We start from the raw sequence: 17,707 nt of genomic DNA on the forward strand, positions 1-17,707 counted from the left end.
GGACTGGAAGAGTATCCCTTTCCTTCGGCCGTGCCTCCGCTCCCGTCCTAGTTCGTTTACTGCGTCGCTATTTTCCACGACGACGACAACGACGCGGTTTCCAGCGATGCTTTCATCGAGCACGCGAACGCGTTCGTCGTCGGCCACCGTATGACGCGGGCTCGCCCATTAATCCGTCGGGGCATTTTTAGAAATTAGCGCAGCGACAAGCGCGACTTGCGTCTATTTCTGCTCAGGATCTCGTCTCCGGTGGTCGTCGTGCGATTTCAGCTTCGATCGCGACGATCGCGAGGGACCGTTGCTTTTTTCGTCGCGAGCTCTTCATCCTTGCGTGCCGTCTTGTCGTGACGGAACCGCGTCGTTGTTTCCTCCTGTGCTTTACGCCTACGTGCTGAAGCACTCGCGAGTAACGATATAAATTCTCCTTCCGCGCTTCCTAGCTCTCTTCCTTTCGCTTCTCTCCTCCTCCTTACCGTTTTCTCTCTCTCTCTCTCTCTCTCTCTCTCTCTCTCTCGTAGCTTTGCTCTCCCTTTCCCTCCGAAGTCGCTCGTGATTTCCGTTCATTCACCCTTTCCGGTCATCACCCTCTTCTTCTCGCGTTGCCTCCACTGCCGATCTCGCATTGTTGTCTCTTCCTCGATTCACTTCCGCGACTTCTTCTCAAGATCGTTTACCGCGAGGCAACGCGATCGTCGCTGACGGACGAAGAGGAGGAATCTTCCTTTTTCCTCAGGACACAAAAGGGAAAAATCGTTCGGTGAAACGTTGGAAAAAAAAATAGATGTATTTGTCGAAATCTCTTGTCCCGCGAGCGGACAACTTCATTAGCGCAGCACCGTCGCGCGATACTTTTTCACGGCGTTAAACTGAATTCTTCTCAAGCGTACCTCACGCCGTTGCTGCCACGAAATGTTAACAAGCCGTGACAATTTCATCGCCCCACTCGTAACTTTTGCAATTACACTTTCGCGGAGGGAGCTGGCCGGTAAAGTGATTTCACTGATGGCCCTCGCGGAAGAAAGATGCGTCGCACTTGCAAACAAGAAACATGAAGACCTTTAAGCCTCCGTGAAGGATTTATCGCCGAGTGAGTCCATGCAGAAAGTGCATCGCGTAATCGCCGAGTTTGTCGCGTTTAGAAACGTTCTCGCAGAGTCGGTCGTTCGTCATCGTCAAAGTGAATCTCTTGCAGCTTACAGCCGCGGCGGTAGCTTCGCGATTCGCCTGACGCTTTAATTCCGTTCTTATAATTCTATCGCACACTGCGCCGTTAACTCGATAAGAGTCGGCGGGCTAATAATATCGTTACCTTTGATGCCTCACATGTGCAGCTTATTTCTGGAACGGGGGATTGATTGAACCTTCGAGTGGATTACCGCTTGCGTGAACGCCGATATATTAAGCATACGCAAAATAATATTAGGCCGGTTCACAAGAGCCTTTTACCAGCGAGCAAGTGTCGGTGGGGATTTCTTTCGAAAGAAATATACCGAGACGAGTGAAGTGTGCATTCCACGAGAAAAGACTGTCGCATCAACTTGACTGACTACAATATAAACTCCGGGGATACGCGTGGGTGACGGTTTCGCGCACTTCCCAAATTTATTCGAGCTTCATTCGCTCGATGGCTTCCCAAATCGATGCAAAAATGGGACGTCTGGGAATTGGCACTATTTTAGGATGCACTAAGACATTCCTCCAGACATTCTTGCTTTCAGATTGGTAGGCATTTGTCATATTTTATTAGGTCGGCCGATCCGTGTGGGCTTAATTGACAAGCGGTATTGGCGAGCGAGTTCCGTTCGCATTGTACAGGACAACAGGGTTGGCGTGTCGGGTAATACGGTTTCCTCTTAAAAACAAGGCGAACCAATCGAACCAGTTTCCGCGGAATGGGCAGCGTGCACGATATTATCTAATTTCTGAATTATTTATTACACGTCGCCTTTCTTCCGCGACGATCGTGCGCCGCTTTTGTATTTTGGTATCGATTTTATGGCGCGATTGCTTGTACGAATATCTAATTATCCCCTCCCTGGCCTGGTTGTCTTTTGGTAACTCTTCGTCGACCGTTGACCGATGTTCACTTCGGCTCATCGAGGAGACGTTGATTTGGACGAAACTTTGCGAAAGTTTGATTTCGACGAACTGTGATCGACTGTCGTCGCGAAGAATTAATATTTCAATGAAACTTTTTTTTTCTTTTCGTCAAAGTCAGACATGGTCATCGGTGACCTTGACGATAGCGAGATTGTCAGAGTGTCTTTTTTTTTATTCAGTATAGCTTAGATTTTCTCTTTCTTTTTTTGTCTAATTTTGTATAGTAGCTTATTTTCACTATTCCTTTGTGTATCATCTGCTATTATATTGTCAATAATGTTACATACCAAAGAGATCTACTCTCCCGTAAAAAGGATGAAATAAATAAATAACGTGGAAACCTAAAATTCCAAAGCGATTTTTCCTATCCGGAGAAGTTTGGGATTTTTTTCCATTGTCTGAATAAATATTTTTATTACTTTATCGGAGTATGCGCATGTGAAAAAGAGTCAGGTGAATAGAACCAAGTCGCGGAGTTGCGCAAATTGTGTGGCGCAAACTGCAATCGAATTGAACAAAAATCGCGGCATATATCAAAATATCAAATTATTGGGAAAAAAGATTCGTCGAAATAATAGATTATGTTTCTCTGAAAAACATTTATATTTGTTTTTCTGACAAAACCGGCGTGTATCGCGTACGAACCGCAGCCGTTGAACGGCTGGAACATCGGCGCTGCTTATTTCGTCGTACGTCGCCGAATATACGAGAGTAACGCGCGATCGATAACACGGATAATCGAACGTTGAACGGGGACATACCCGCCGCGAGTTCCCTGTCCTCACTCGGCGAGCGTTCTGGTTCCTCTCGAAAGTTGCGAATAATACCGCGGCTTCGATAACCGCTTCTTCCGAGTCTCCGGAAGTGGATTCCGATGGGACGTTCCCCGCCGACACTCCACGTGACAAATGTTCTCGCCTATCTGAGAACCGCCGAAGTCGCCTAATAACATCTGTTCGCTTCCATATTCAACTCGCGGCTCCGGTAATAGGATCTTTTTCTCACACGTCGTATCATTTCGCGCTCCCGTTCAAACGGCCATTACGAGCCATTAACGCCCCGTTGTTGCAGTTGATTTATCCGTGAAACACTTGACTCCGCTCTCTCTCTTTCTCTCTCGTAGCGACGATCCATCCGACGCTCGGGGAATATACACCGGGGCGCAATTAACTTGCGATGCTACGCGGTGGCAAAAATAACATGACTCGCGATCAGAGTCGTTACATCTCCGCATAGTCGTTCCCTGCCAGATCTATTCAATATGAGATGGAAATGCGCGCAACGCACCGAATTGCATTTCGCTCGTTATGAGAAAATGCAATCGGGTATTTATACGGGCTTGCGGCGTACGTTGCGAAATTAGCAATTAGCGCTAACAGCATCGTTGCGTCTCCGTCACGCAGCTTAATTCAAAATAAGACAGAACTACGCTCTCTCTATCTATCCTTCGAAGCGCTGACAGTGAATTCTGGGATGTAGCCAGAGCCGAAGCTAATACCATTAACCCAACAATCGCTAAAGTGGCAATTAGACTTCGAAGACGGAGTCGTTTATGCGACACTTTGGAACTGAGATTCAGTGTGTACGCGCAAAATCGCGCGCTGGATAGCAGCAATGTGCAACGACGAAAACATATTCTTACCGTCCGACCGTCAATTGAGGAAGAAATGATTATATAATAATTTTTTAGGTGTTTACATGTTACAACTGATTTAACTACTGAAAACAGGATACCGCGTTTCCGGCAGGATCCTGCGGCTCTCTCAGTCTTCGATTTAATTGCCAAGATTATCCTTGCGCAAATACAGCCGGCGGTATTGCGCGAGCACCCGTCGCGATAAGGAGGGATCGCGAGGATCGGAAAATCATCGTTGAGGAGAGGTGCGTTGGAGCCACGCCAGCTACTGGGGTACCAGCTTTTCGCGGCGACCCTTAGTCGCCGTTGGCTCGACTTTCCCCGAAGCCCTTCGGGGCGAGGGGGTGTACCGCCATAGAGCGGCGGCGGGGTCGGCGATGGAAGAAAAGCGGTTGCCCTCACCTCGAGAATACCACCCTGGGGGGTTATGTAGGTGTTAATCGCGACGTGTGTGCGAGACGTGGAGGAGTAGTACGCGGGACCAGGTAGTAAAGCCGCGAATATCGACCGTAGATGTTGTTGATGCAAACGGTAACCATGGGTGACTCGGGCCGGTTGACCAATTGCAGTCTTCACGGTGGCCGTACTCGACCAATCGGCTGGCGGTACGCTGCCGGTTTTTTGATTGGGCGATACCGGGGATAAGAGACCAGTTCGAGGCCATCGGGACCCACAAATGGACGTGGACACATCAAGTGGAGAACATCGGCCTGCCGCTGCGGTGCCAAGTGCCCGTTCTTCCTCGTCTTCAACCTCGTCGACTTCGTCGCCGGCCGCTCCGCTCTTCTTCTTCGTCGCGACCAACGGGATATAGATTCGGATTTTGTGTCTCTGTCCCGCGATTATCGCCATCGAGTCGCTCAATCGTGTAAGATGACCTTTTTACAATCAGCTTTAAAGTCGTCCGACATGGCGACCGTGCACACCACACTCTGGACTGTAACATGCACTTTTGACGTTTCGCTCAGCCACTCGCTTCGTGCTCCCACGATCTGACCGAACGGATTTCCCTTCGATCACCACCATTCGACGAACCTTCCCGAGCACCGCACTGTGCCCGTTTTGCGCAAGAAGGAAAAGTTACTCTCGTTTGCTTCGGAATCCGTTCAAAATCACCTTTCTAGCGTCTCCGTAACAAGGCATAGTAGCCTACCCAACGAAAGTCCGATCGATCTCGTTGCATAACGACCGGCGTCAGTTTCGTGCATTATTTCATCCTATCGACTATCTCATTCTTTCATCGCTTCTCCGTCAACCTACGCTATTGATTCGCTCGTCGAACGCTAGAGACCTCGCCATCGAACTGTATTCGGAAAGATCGATATCCTCCTAGCTTCGTTCGAACCCAAATCAGGACGGGGATGTATTTTAAGGATCCGGAAAGCGTTAACATTTGCCCGCTCGCTATGCAACGTAACGGACCCCCTCTCTCTTTCTTTCTCCCTCCCTTCGAATTTTCATCGTAGAGATTTATTTGATTTTCGGCCGGACCAATCGGCTTGGCGCATTCGCGACCCAGTTGAGGAGGATACATCCTGTACCGGAGTACCGCGCCTCGTAAGAGATCGCGGGCTAACAAAGTGAATTACAGTGTACTCGGAGGTTTAACGCGCTTCTCTCGTCGGTCGAGCGCGTATTTTGCATCGGACTCGCTCGCTTTCGACCACCACCACTACTACCGTCGTCACCCAGCATACCACCTCCGCTACCAACTCCAACGGCAGTCACCACTGTCACTGCCATCCCCCCCTCACTTGATCTATGTGTTTGCCCCGGAGCGAAATTAAGTTATTTCATTATCGCACGCCATTGTGTAGCTACCTCCTATCTGTATAGACGAGCCGTTGTTTCGGCGCCGAGTGGCTTCATCCGCGTCTCGGGGAAAAAGAAAAAAACTGCCACACGTAGCGGGGGAGGGGATTCTATAAGTTTTTGCCTGTCTCGCAATTAAGCGACGAATTAAACTAGAATTCGACGATGAATCATCCGCCGGGATATAGCCGGCTTCGCGGTTTCTTCCACGCCGTGGAAACATTTTTTCGGCCGCGCGCTCCGATTTTCGTTATCATTTTTGTTATCGAGACTCTTCGACCGTGTTTGATTTTAAAAGGCGCGATCGCCGACTCTCGAAAATTGTGTAAGCTTGTATTCTAGCGATAAGATACAAAGGTAACAGTTCTCCCGACCGCGCTCTGATCTTTTTTTCGTTTCCGAGATTCCTCGGCTTTCCGCTTCGTGTTTTCACGGCGAGACTCTCGCGCGAATTGCGCGCGTTGTATTTTGCAATAAGGCGCGCACAAGGCCGCCGATAGTCTGTGTGTGTCCCACATCGAGGATACATCCTGATCGATAAGGTTTCGCGCGGACGTCAGAGCGCGAGCCATGGGGGGTATGACGTGTAAACAAACGTTGTTTCGCCGTACGATGCGCGGATATCGCAATTTTCACTTAGCACGCGCGCCTCGAAAACGAGTTCGGCGTGTTTATAACCGTGGCAGAGAGAGAGCCCGCCGTAATTTCGGTCCCGTTTTGTGTTTCAGACCAACGGAGAGCTGGCATCGATCGTAGAGTAATTTACTGCTGTGTCAAGGTGAGTTGACGAATTTATTTACTCTCTGAATTAGAGAAAGGGAGAGAACGGCCGGGCTCGCCGTAAGCTCGGCGGGAGAGTTTGGCGTGTCGCGACGCCAAGCTTTGCCCGAATAAGCGCGATCGTCGTACGATCGACATAATTCATTTATTACGTCGGAGTAATTCACTCTCTCGCGCGTCACGTATGAATTACGCACAACTGAATCGGCGGGTTCCCGAGAGGAGCGCGAACGGCACCGCGTGTCAATTTCAAGGGTGGCAGCAGCGAGTACCGTTCGTGCGATTATCATGTTAATGGGATACTTTTTTAATTGCTAATTACAAACCGGTTTCGTGAACGCTCTCTCTCTCTCTACACTGTTGTACGCAGAGATTCCCGATAAGAGATCGCCATTGTTCCACCTTGGTATTCCGGGAAAGGCGTTTCTGCGCAATTTTCCCCGCGTCTTTTCCCGCCGTTTTTCCGTCGTCACCGTGCGAAGTTTCGGGCGTTTCGAGACACGTCCGCCCGATCGCGCAACGATAAGATATTCTCCGTTGTACTCGCATCCACGTCCGCGCTCGCAATTCTCGCGGCTGGCATTCAGATAAGACGGGGGAGGATCGGAGAAAACGTGCGACGAGAGATAACTGTTTCTGTCCGTTTGCATTCAATTAGGATCTCGCTATTTATACTCGCGTGAGCCTCGCGAGATTACGATGACGATCGACGCGCGACGACGACGCTTCTCTCTAAACGCGGTGAAAGGTGACCGTGCGCACCGACGCTTTTAATTACATCAGTTGGCGACGGCTAATGAAACCGGTGTGAGTGAGGTGTCGTTAAAATTGTATATCCAAGCGCTAATGATTGCGCACGCGAGCGCACAAGATCTCTTTCTCTCTGACGCTCTCGGTTTAATGCTGTTGCTCAAACACGGCCGGATAGCAATCTGGAGAACGACTGTTACGTTAACGATAACGATATCGGCTCTCAACGTTCCCGACGCGCGTTCCCGCAGGAAAATGCGGGAATCAAGCCCGCACAGGAACGCGAGAAAGGGAGCGTGGCGCTGAGGCGCAAAAGCACCGCAGCATATCCCGAAAGGCAGCTTTCCCCGGCATTTTTCATTTCCACGCAGTGTCGATCTCTCCGGCGCGTCGGGGGATTCAATTAACGCGTACCGTTAACTACAGCCGTAGTAGATCTTGATGCGCCGAGGTCAACGCAAACCGCTGCGACGTTCTCGTGAATAACCAGTTTCGGCGCGCGAGAGCGAAAATCCAAGCTTTCCGTTTCTTTTTCTCGCGCGGATCAAGAAGCGAAATCACGAAGCGTGACTGTGAATCCTCGCGCGCCTAAGCCGTGAAATCACACAGTTCATCGTGTCTTTCTTTCACCTGTGTCCTTCCCGTTCCTCTTTCCTCTCTCTCTTTCTTTATCTGAGCGTAATTTTATTTCATTTCTCGTCTTTATCTCGTCGTTTCTTCCTTCAATCTTTCCACCTGCGTCGGATACACACGGCCCTCCGTCGCAACAACGGTTGCGATCATTATTTTACTCGCGCGCCAAGCTGTCGGTTATTGCGATAACCGACAATTACACGCCGACATTGATACCAGCAATTATTTCGCGTGTTCCAGCACGAGCCGATCGCCTCGCGCTGGCATCTCCGTCGAACTTGATCTCGTTTCTTGACAATGTCCGTGTTACCGCAACCGGTCCGATTTTCCCCCGAGGACGGTTTACAGTTTACGAGTTTCGACGCTCGGAAAACGGTTTGACGGACCCGTCAGTTTTCCAGAATTCTTCCATACGCGATGTCGTGTCTTCTCCCTCTTTCTTTCTCTCTCCTTTAGTTCCGCTAATCTCGTTGCATTTGGTTATCGCTACTCCAACAAGTACCTCTCGCATTCTTTACGGTTCGTTAATATCTCAACGGGGCGCGCTAATGGGAAACGGACGGGCGTAATTTAAGCACGAAAAGAAAGGGAATCGAACGCCGCGGTTTGCTACACGTGTTTGCCGAACATTAATCAGTTTTGCGGCCGTTATCCGCTCATCATTTGATCGCGCAGGCACAAGCGCGGCGAAATGTCTCTTCGAGAGGACGTAACGCGAATTATTTGCCGTCGTTGTCGAGAGAACGATTCGCGAAAAGTGTCGCAGGTTGACCGAAGAGTTCCTTCTCCCCGTAAGTATTGAACTCGTGCGTTGGCACGAGCGGAACAATTTCCAGAAAAGCACAGCGACTCCTCGTTTAATATTCCGCGCTCACGCGGAAGGAAAACACGTGTGTCGTCGGCCCGTGCCGCGGCTAAGGGTCTCTCGAAATTACGGAAATGACTGCGAGAGATGAAAATGGAAAACGCGGAAATCGAGAAATCGGAGAAAGTCGGTGCTGTTACCCAGCGGTGAGTACACGACGCGGGACAACGCCGTTCGTGAAGGATATTCGAAGGATAGATGAGGTAGAGGAAAGAACGGGCGAGGAAATGGATAAATGTATATACACGATAATGTAATTTAGACGGTATGATAAAGTAGGACCGAGCTATTAGCATATCGAGCAGCAATATATCGAAGCGAAGAAACAGCCAGCGTATCCGCCTGGGAAATAGAAAGAAGAACGAGAGGATGGTCGTCGGGTTGGCGAATAACGGAGGGGAAGAGAGGGGGGATGTACGAAATCAGCGACACGCGCGCGTCCGTCGTAACCCGTCGCGGGATTTGCGGCTGAAGAAAAAAATTGTCGCGCGCAAATCGCGTTATTAAAAAGATCGGCAGGGGGTTGTCCACCGCCACCCTGTTCGTCGAGATCGCGCGATTCTGCCTCTATAAATGACTCGGTCCATCTCGCGATGCGGTGTCGCCTATTTGTTGAATTAGAATTGCTCTCTCGCCCAGCCAATCGATTCTAGTCCGCGGAAGCTCGCGGGATATATTTTTCGAGCCCCCCTCCCTTCGCGTCCTAGAAATATCGGGTTCCCGCTGAATCACCCTGTACGTGCGACGGACGAAATCGCGGGGGTGGCGGAGGGTGCGGGAGGGGGAGAAAGTAAGGGAAGAAAAGAGAAGCCGGGGGGGACGACAGAACGAAGGGACGAGGGCTCGGCGCATGCGTTCCGACGCAACAATATGGTGAATTCCGCGAAGCGGCCCAGTATCCGCCCGACCGTCAGCTGATCGATATACTTCCGCACACACGCCACGTCACACGCGCGAGCACACGCATGTCACTCATCGGGCTAGCCGTTTCACGCGTGCAGCTACACGTCTCAACCGCGGTGCCGCACTTCCTCGCGACGTCCTTCGCCGTCGGGGTCGTTTCCACTTACCTGGTCGTGCTGCTCTGGCGTCATTATCGTCATTCCCGTCACCCGCCCCGTCGTCGCCGTCGTTGAGCACAGTGGGACGGGCGGCCGCAGGTTGCCCTCGGCGATACGCCGTGAAGCGAGAAACGACAGGTATGTGCGAGAGTGTGTGCCGTCTGAAGTTGCCGTTTATCGCGCCCCAAACGAGAATCGACTCTGTCGAGCGTTGTGCGTGCGAGTAGTTCGGTTCTCGCGCGCGTGTTCGCTGCTGTTTGAGCCTCGAGAACCGTCGTCATTGCTCGTTATTCCGAGAGGAGTCAGGATTACCCAGCATGAACCATCGCTACTGCCTACAGGTACGCGCACATCCTTGCGAAATCGTAGACATAACCTCTTCGTCGAGCCTTCACCCGTGATTCGTTCGTCGATTCGCTTCTCCGACGAAAAGTTCAACCCGGCCTGTCAATTATCGCTTTACTTCGATTTTCTCTCTCGATCGTTCTATACTCGTCGCGTCTCCCAATTTCATCGCGGTGTTCCTCTCCTCGAGCCGCTAAAATCTCGAGAGCGGTCTCCCGCGACGCTTACGTAAGAGACGCGATCGGCGTGTGCGAGCAAGAGAGCCTCGAGAACACGGCGCTCGTGTACTCCTCTATCGGGAAATCTACCGACCTGGTTCTCGTCACAGATGACCCGTGCATCACCGCGGCATGCTCTCCGCCTCTGCAACCGTGAAATTTTCATCGCGTGGCGATCTCTCGGAGTCGTTCATTGACTCTCCTTTCCTTCTCTCTCACTCACTCTCGCGCTCCGCATCCTCCTCCTCTGTTTCTCCGCTAGCAATGCATCCGCATTACTCCGGCGCACGTTGCGGCTTACTCGCTCGCCCGCCCGCACATACATACCTACATATATATGTACGTGTGTACATATATTTATACACACACACATGTTGGTTGGTACACGCGCATACTTCTCCTTCCTCTCACTGCCCCTCGACGATCTCCCTCCGCGAGCGATTCGCCCCACCAGGCTCTCGCATCTCCTCGCGAGGTGGAAGAGGTGGACGAGTCTCGGAGAGGAACGAGCCTCGCCACTTCGCGAAGTTTTACTCGTGTTAGCGGCCTAGTGTCAGTTCTGGCGCAACCGTGCCTGCACGTGAGGGTCCATTCGCGCGAAATTTCTTCCACCAAGGCAGAGACGCGGTGCCGAGTTTTAATAGTAAAACAGTGGTCGTGGAATCTCTTTCTCCTCCGGTTGCCGTCGACGATCTGATCCGGCAGGAGGCTCGGTCGCAGGACGCGCGCTCTCCTTCGTCAGGTTCGTCCCGTTGCTGTTACGAAACGAGAACCGGAAGGTCGTCGGACCCCTTCGGCGACGATGCGCGTTTATCGTGCGAAAAAGCCACCTCGTGGTGGAGTTGAATGAACCCCGGGTGCAGCAGCAGCCGCGTTTGGCACGTTTCATTGTCCCTGACCTATCCCCGGAGCGTCTGGAATTTTCAGCCTTGAGTGAGTCGCGATCGTGCGCGAGCGGTGCGGCCGTGCCGACGAGTGAAGTTCGCTCTCTCTCTCTCTCTCGTATCTGCATCTGGTGACAGTGATCGGGATATTGTGCTTCTCAAGGTTTTGGCCTTACTCGACCGACTCTGGAGATTATAGCGCGCTCGCGTAGCAACGCGGTCGATCGGCGAAATCAGCCGCCTCGCAGGTGGATGGATTTAAATAACGGTCCGCTTCGCGCCGTGGACGACACCGCCGCTCGATACTCATCCGCCAGCTTCGTCGAGACGCGTTGACAGGAAAAATAGAAAGACGCTAATCTCAAATTACAGTCATTTCCGACCATGCCTGTTTGTCGCTCCAGCCGAAGAATAACGCGACACGGGGAAAACGGATTCGTGTAATTAACGTGGCAATGAGAACGAAACGCGTTTTTGTTTTCGCAAGAAATTCCTCGTCCTAAGAACCCAAATTCACTTTATCCGGCGTTGCTGATGGCACACAGAGAAACGTGCTAGATCCAAGTAAATAATTACTCTAATATTCCTTCCTAAACAAAGTTTCACTTGGATCAAGTGATATTTACTTAATTCGAGTAAAATATTTACTGAAAAATTCATTTAGTTCTCTCAAACTGAAACGAAATTCGATTGGGATATGCTCAAACAAATCTTTTGGTTGTGAGAACCCAAATTTGGTTCTTTCAACCCAAGGTTTAATTCTCTGAAACAAAACATTTTTCATTTTCGTTCCTAGAGATCTAAATCTTGGGTTCGGAAAACCAAATTTGTCGCGTGAATTCAACCAATCTTTCTTCTCCGTGTAGCGATATGCATGTAAAGTTTATCATCAACAACGTTGGAGCAATGCTTGCCATAAAAATGGCGTCCTTGACTGTAATTATTGCAACCGTGCGATTATAGTCGTGAATACCGAAGACAATTTTCTCTCGGGATAGGCCTACGCGCTCGGAATTCGCTCGTCGAGCGCGCGCAAAAGCTCTCGTCGCCCCGCGAACGCGTCGTGTAACGAATGCAAAGCTTGAGCAACCGAGGATTTAACAAGGACAGCTTTATCGACGGCGAAACCTCGTGGCGAGCCGCGGCGGTGACCTCGCGCGGATACGTGCGTGAGATACTCGCCTGGTTTCGTCGCGATTTATCGGTCTCTCTCTTCCTCTCGCTCTCCTCTCGACGGCTTTTCGCAATGTTCCTTTCAGAATACGTCAGGTTTACATCCCGCTTATGAAGTCGGGTCTCATCTGTCTGCGACGATTACTAGTTCGCGGACTCGTCGCAATTATAACAATTTCGCGTAAACGTGACCGCGATAATCCGCGATATATCCGCGCAGTTTTACGACGACGCACACGACTCGGACATGAGATATATGCGCGCGGTTTCTTTTGTGCTTTTTTTCCTTTTTATCGCGTCTCTCGTTCGCGTGAGAATACGGGCATGTATATCGGTCGCGTTGCGAGACGCGATCTCGTCTCGTTGGAACAATCTCATGTTATTGTCTGCCGAGAAAAAAAAGTTCAATGTACACTGAGAAGAGAATTTTGTTATATTTGTAACGATGATCGTGTAAGAAACGTCGTGAAGAAATTAATTAATTAGAAGAACCATTTTTTTTTTTTTTAAGTAAATGTTATAATATTACAGTGTTCATGATAACAATCTTATATGCATATTGATTCTATTATTTTTGGAATTAAAACTAAAAGAAGATATATCGTTGAGTTGCTGACAAGTTATTATATTGTTGAGTTGCTGAGAAGAATTGCATACGAGTAAATGTCAGCTTGTGCAAATAAAGTTTCATATTGTGTCTACAGTCAATTCTATTTCAATTTTCATGAAATATTTGTCTGAAAGTATCGGAGTAACCATTTTACTTGGGCCACGTAAATATCACTCGAACAGTAGCGCCATTTATTCCAGCGCGGCGCTTCTCTCGATGCTTATCGCGCCCGAAGAATACGCCTAGCGTTTCGATGACGCCAGTAGATAGCGAGGTAGATCGATAGGACTTCCCGATGCGCGTTATTTCTCGCGCACTCGGACGACTCACTCGTTATTAGCGCACGTGGCAGGAAATTCCGTCGTTATTATAACGAAACATCTCACGAGGACTGTCTGAAACTCCGCCAGCGTGCGAGTCGGGAGGGTACCGCCTCTAATCAACGCCGAAGTCGAAAAGACACACCGAGCTATTACAAAATATTAATTCGAGATGCGCGCTATTTAACGGCACACATAAACAGAAACTCGTACGCGTAGCTTAGGCGAGAGCTAAACCGCTTTTGTCTTGATTGCGCAGGTCTCGTTGCTGACTTATCGCGGCGGCTGCGAGGCTGAACACCATTATCGGTGAGTGACACTTGACGACTACGTTAGTTTTAATTATTGCTTTTGCAACTTTTTTACCGCACGAGCGCGTCCGTTCAGAACACTCAAGCGACTTCGAGCAACATCGAGCTAAAGAAACACGCGGAAAATCGACCGATCCGTTTTCCCCCGTTTTCCTCTCTTTCTCGCAGAGAGAGAGAGAGAGAGAGAGGCGCGCAGCATTACCTCATCACATTAGACGCGTCGGGGACAAACGTGCGCTGAATGAGATTGTGATTACGAAAAGCGGGTCGCACGGACGGCGTTTTCGCCGCGGCGAAGGCGAAAGCGCGGCCGGTGCAAAGTATAATAAAACGGTCTCTGCGCGCGCGAGAGACGAAGGGTTCAGGAAAGAGGGACGCGCAAAGTGGTCAGACTGGTGTAACAGGACGTTACTCCCTGCTCGCGTGTGGCAAGGGCAGGACGATATTGTTATTGCGCCTTCCTTCATCCTTCGCACGGATCTCCGCCGGCCCTGCCTCTCGCGGCCAGCGGCTCTCAAATCTACGACCGCGCGGCGATGTCGAATTAAACGAAGGTAAATTAAGCGCTCGTCGTTCCTCTCCGCTTCCAAAGGGGGGAGACGTCGCGCGTGGCCGCCATTCCGCGAGAGAAATAAAATCGCGAGCCGCTCTCTCTCCCCCCCTTGTTTACTCGTAAATTTACGTCGCTCACGCGCGTTATCCTCCTCTTTCTCCTCGTTCGCGAGAGGGGTCAGCCGGAGTCGAAGTCTTCCCAATCGCGGCGTTTCGCCTTCGATCGCTGCATTCCACCTGCAGCAACGTTATTACTTATCTCTCGCGTATCCCGCTTTTCGTATCCTCTTCTCCCTCCCCCCGGTCTCTCCCCGCCGCATCCCCGTTTCTCATTCCCATTGCGTACCGCCGCGAGCTGATGTCCGGAGCTGCTGCTGGAATGCCGTGCAACGAAAACGAATGGCCCAGGGAGGTTAAAAATCACGCATCGCCGTATTCTATCTCGCGGCAACGTTACCTCGTCGTGTATCTCCTCGCGATCATAATGATACTGATATGTATGCCCCTGTGTGTGTATGTATAGATCCACCTACCCACCCGTCCGCCCTTTCTCCTCGCGGCTTTCGGTGCGCCCGACGGTACATGCACGATCGTCATAAACCACTATGTCGAGTCGGGTAGACCGCAAAGGGTTAACCTAATGCTGTGAAATAGGGTAGTTGACGCGGGCGCCGAATGAATCGGTCCTTAGTCGGCGGAGAAGCCCGACGGAGATGCGAACGCGAATAATATCACTCGGTGGTTTTGCGGTGTTTGCGCAAGTCGATCGTGTCACCGCTCACTCTCTCTCTCTCTCTGTCGAGTGCATCCGTGTGATTTGCTGCGCCAGAGACGAAGGTACATTCGACGCGTGTTCCGCCCGTTCAAAAGTCGCTGGAGATTCGGGGGGGGGACCGCGTCTGTAATTCGAACCGACTGCATTGCATCGCATTGTCGGGATTCGCGAAACACAACATTGCGCTTGGCCGCCACGGTGGATAATTTAACGAGCTTTCTGCTCTCTTTCCATTGTTACGGTGCCCGCAGCGACGACGACGGCGACCTAAATGGCTGCGGGTTTAAAGACTGTGCTCCCTCGCTAATTACTACCCCTGTTCAACGGCGACTAGCCTGATGTCAGCTTTGGCACGTTCTCTCACACAGGCGCGATTTTCTTTTACGACGCTCCGCTTACGACATCGTAGCGCGGGCGAATGCGTTATAGGTTGACTGTTAACCCTTTAACAGTCACTCGGAGTCCCGTGTGTCGTCTATCTCGGCGGCGGCGGCGGCGAATTTTATTTCTCTCGCGGTCGAAACTCTCGTCGAAATTGTCGTTTTCGAAATTGTCGTCGCGGAATTGCCAACGCCCGTCGGCTGAATAACAGTTTGCGCGTAAACAGCGCGCGCGATACAGCGCTTCCTCGTCGGCTTCTATTTCAGATCAGGGATTAATTAATTATGGATAGTGGATATGGCGCGCGAATCATGGCGAATACGCCGCGAGCGTACTCTAAAATTTCCCGACGAACGGCGGGGGATTCTTGCAAACGTGATACCTGCAGCGTGCGCGCGCCAGCCTTCGTCGTTACATTCGTTCGAAACGCAACATAATATTATATGCGATATTAATCAAGCGCACTCGGACAAAGTGGCTGTAACGAAGCAGGCGCGGCGATGGCCGCAATTCCGGAACGAGAATGCACAACCGCGCGGGACGAACAATATCCTCTCTGCCGGCCGACGCGCAACTTTGATCGCCGGAACAAACAGGCCGGACTTGTCGTCCGCCGGGGAAAAGTGCCGGCGACGTTTGTTCTTCCTTTGGCCGTGCCCGCCGGGTCGATGACCGCCGGTGTCGACATTTTTGCGGCAGCTTTGCAAATCGCCGATGTACGTCGCTTGCGAGTCGGCCGGCCGAATGAATGAATTCACCGGGTGGAATTCGCACTTGCGCGAAATAAATTTGGTGCTACCTAGTTCGTCCGCTCGGCCAAGCTTCCGGCTTGTCCGTTTCATGGTCTAATTTTAAGCTTGGCCTACCGGACGGACGGACGGAGGATGGATGGATGGGTTGGACGGACGGTAGAGCTAACGGACGGGAATGCACATTGCAGAAGCTCGTTAGATGCTCGCCTTATGGAAATAATTAAATCGTCAGTCGCAGAAACGCATCCGTACGCGGCGATCAATTTCAGTTTTCGTCCTTGCGGAAAGATGGACGCTCGCGTTGTGTCGCGCCGGACAAGGAGATGCCGTTAATAATCGCTTTAATGAGACTGAATTATCCCTCCTCGACGCCGGGTATCGTTCAGCGGGCATTAATTGGTACTATCGAGAAACAATGTTGCTCGGAATGTAAGAAGTAGCGTTCCAATGTCGCGAAGTTGACTCGGATAATTCCAACAAGTTACTTCTTCTTCGAGTTAATTCTTATTATTCTGGTGCCGTTGAAGTTTAGAGCGTCGCTTGTCTCGCTGACACTTCCCCGGGAATTACGGAATTAATTTCAATGAACGCGTCATTTTCCACGGAGATTATTCAATCTCAAGGCGCGGTTGTGTTATATAGTCGGATTCGGGCCGCATTGTGGTGTTGGCCGACACAAAGCTTAACTCGATTTATATATCAAGTATAATAAGGGACGATCCTGTTGAAGCGGCTACACCCGAACGCTATTAATAGGTCATCGTCGGCGAATAGTCTTCGCTCGGTGTACAAATTAGCATGGCTTGTATACGGGTCGAGTCTGCTATGTGTGTGTGAATACACGTGTGCGCGCTTGTGCATAGTAGTAAGTGTCGAGTTCGCGCTCTACTAGCCGTCGTTTAATCGTCTCTCGTTGCTACTCCGACAACGATAGCGAAACTTCGACGATGTATATTTCACGCGTGCGCCGTGAATTTTATAGTTTTCGCGAACATTCCGCCGACGTGTCAGAAAATTCCAGTGAGCGTCGCGTTTTCGTGTTGAATTTTTCGCGCGATGAATTTTATTCGCGTAAATTTTACGGCGTCTATGATGAGAATTTAAGACGAAAGACTGGAAGCCTTGAGTCTTAATAATCGGTAGGATCACGATCGATTATTAGTCTCACATTATGACTACGATAGGCCAGTTTCTTACGGCTCGAGACTCTAGTCTTACGCGTGAAATTCCCATTGCAGACACCGCTTAACACAAACGTACACGCTTCGTTTGCGAGGAAAGATCGTAGGGGGGAAACTCTCTATTTACCCATGCGGTTATCTATGCACGTCTATCTGTCTGTCGATGCGCGCGCGCGCGAGTTCCGGCTTTCCAACCTTTCCTGTCGGCGCGTCCGCTTTGCATATCCCTCTCCGCGGGTCCGGCGGCGACGGCAACGAGGGCGTTTGTACACGAGGTGTCTAACAATTTAGGCAAACCGCGCGTCCCCGGTGACCGGGACGCCGCGCCCTGTGTGCCACCGGGTGTCGAATTTACAGCGCCATGGTTCGACGGCGTTAATCATTCTATTTCGAGGATCTCGCGGACGGCGCGACGCGCGTGCATTAGCAGACGCGTTTCTCATACTGACGTCAAACGTCGAATTTCGAAGCCAACTCCAAGCTCTCGTCGGTCCCGGCCAATAATCTCGCGCGGTTCACCTGCCAGTTCATCCCTCCACCCCTCCCTCCCACCCCCGCCGCTCCCTTT

General features: G+C 50.9%; 1 protein-coding gene across 1 annotated transcript in view; it reads left to right on the forward strand.

Annotated features, from left to right (window-relative positions):
• Positions 1-17,707, forward strand: part of LOC106750113 (heterogeneous nuclear ribonucleoprotein K) — a 102,134-nt gene that overhangs the window by 22,557 nt on the left and 61,870 nt on the right. Inside the window, exons 2-3 of the mRNA XM_014630214.1 lie at positions 6,277-6,326; positions 13,447-13,496. The gene's annotated coding sequence lies outside the window, so the exon portion shown is untranslated. The remainder of the gene's footprint in view (positions 1-6,276; positions 6,327-13,446; positions 13,497-17,707) is intronic.

This window comes from Dinoponera quadriceps, unplaced genomic scaffold (genome assembly GCF_001313825.1).
Source record: "Dinoponera quadriceps isolate SergipeBrazil2010 unplaced genomic scaffold, ASM131382v1 scaffold4585, whole genome shotgun sequence".
NCBI classification, from domain to species: Eukaryota; Metazoa; Arthropoda; class Insecta; order Hymenoptera; family Formicidae; genus Dinoponera; species Dinoponera quadriceps.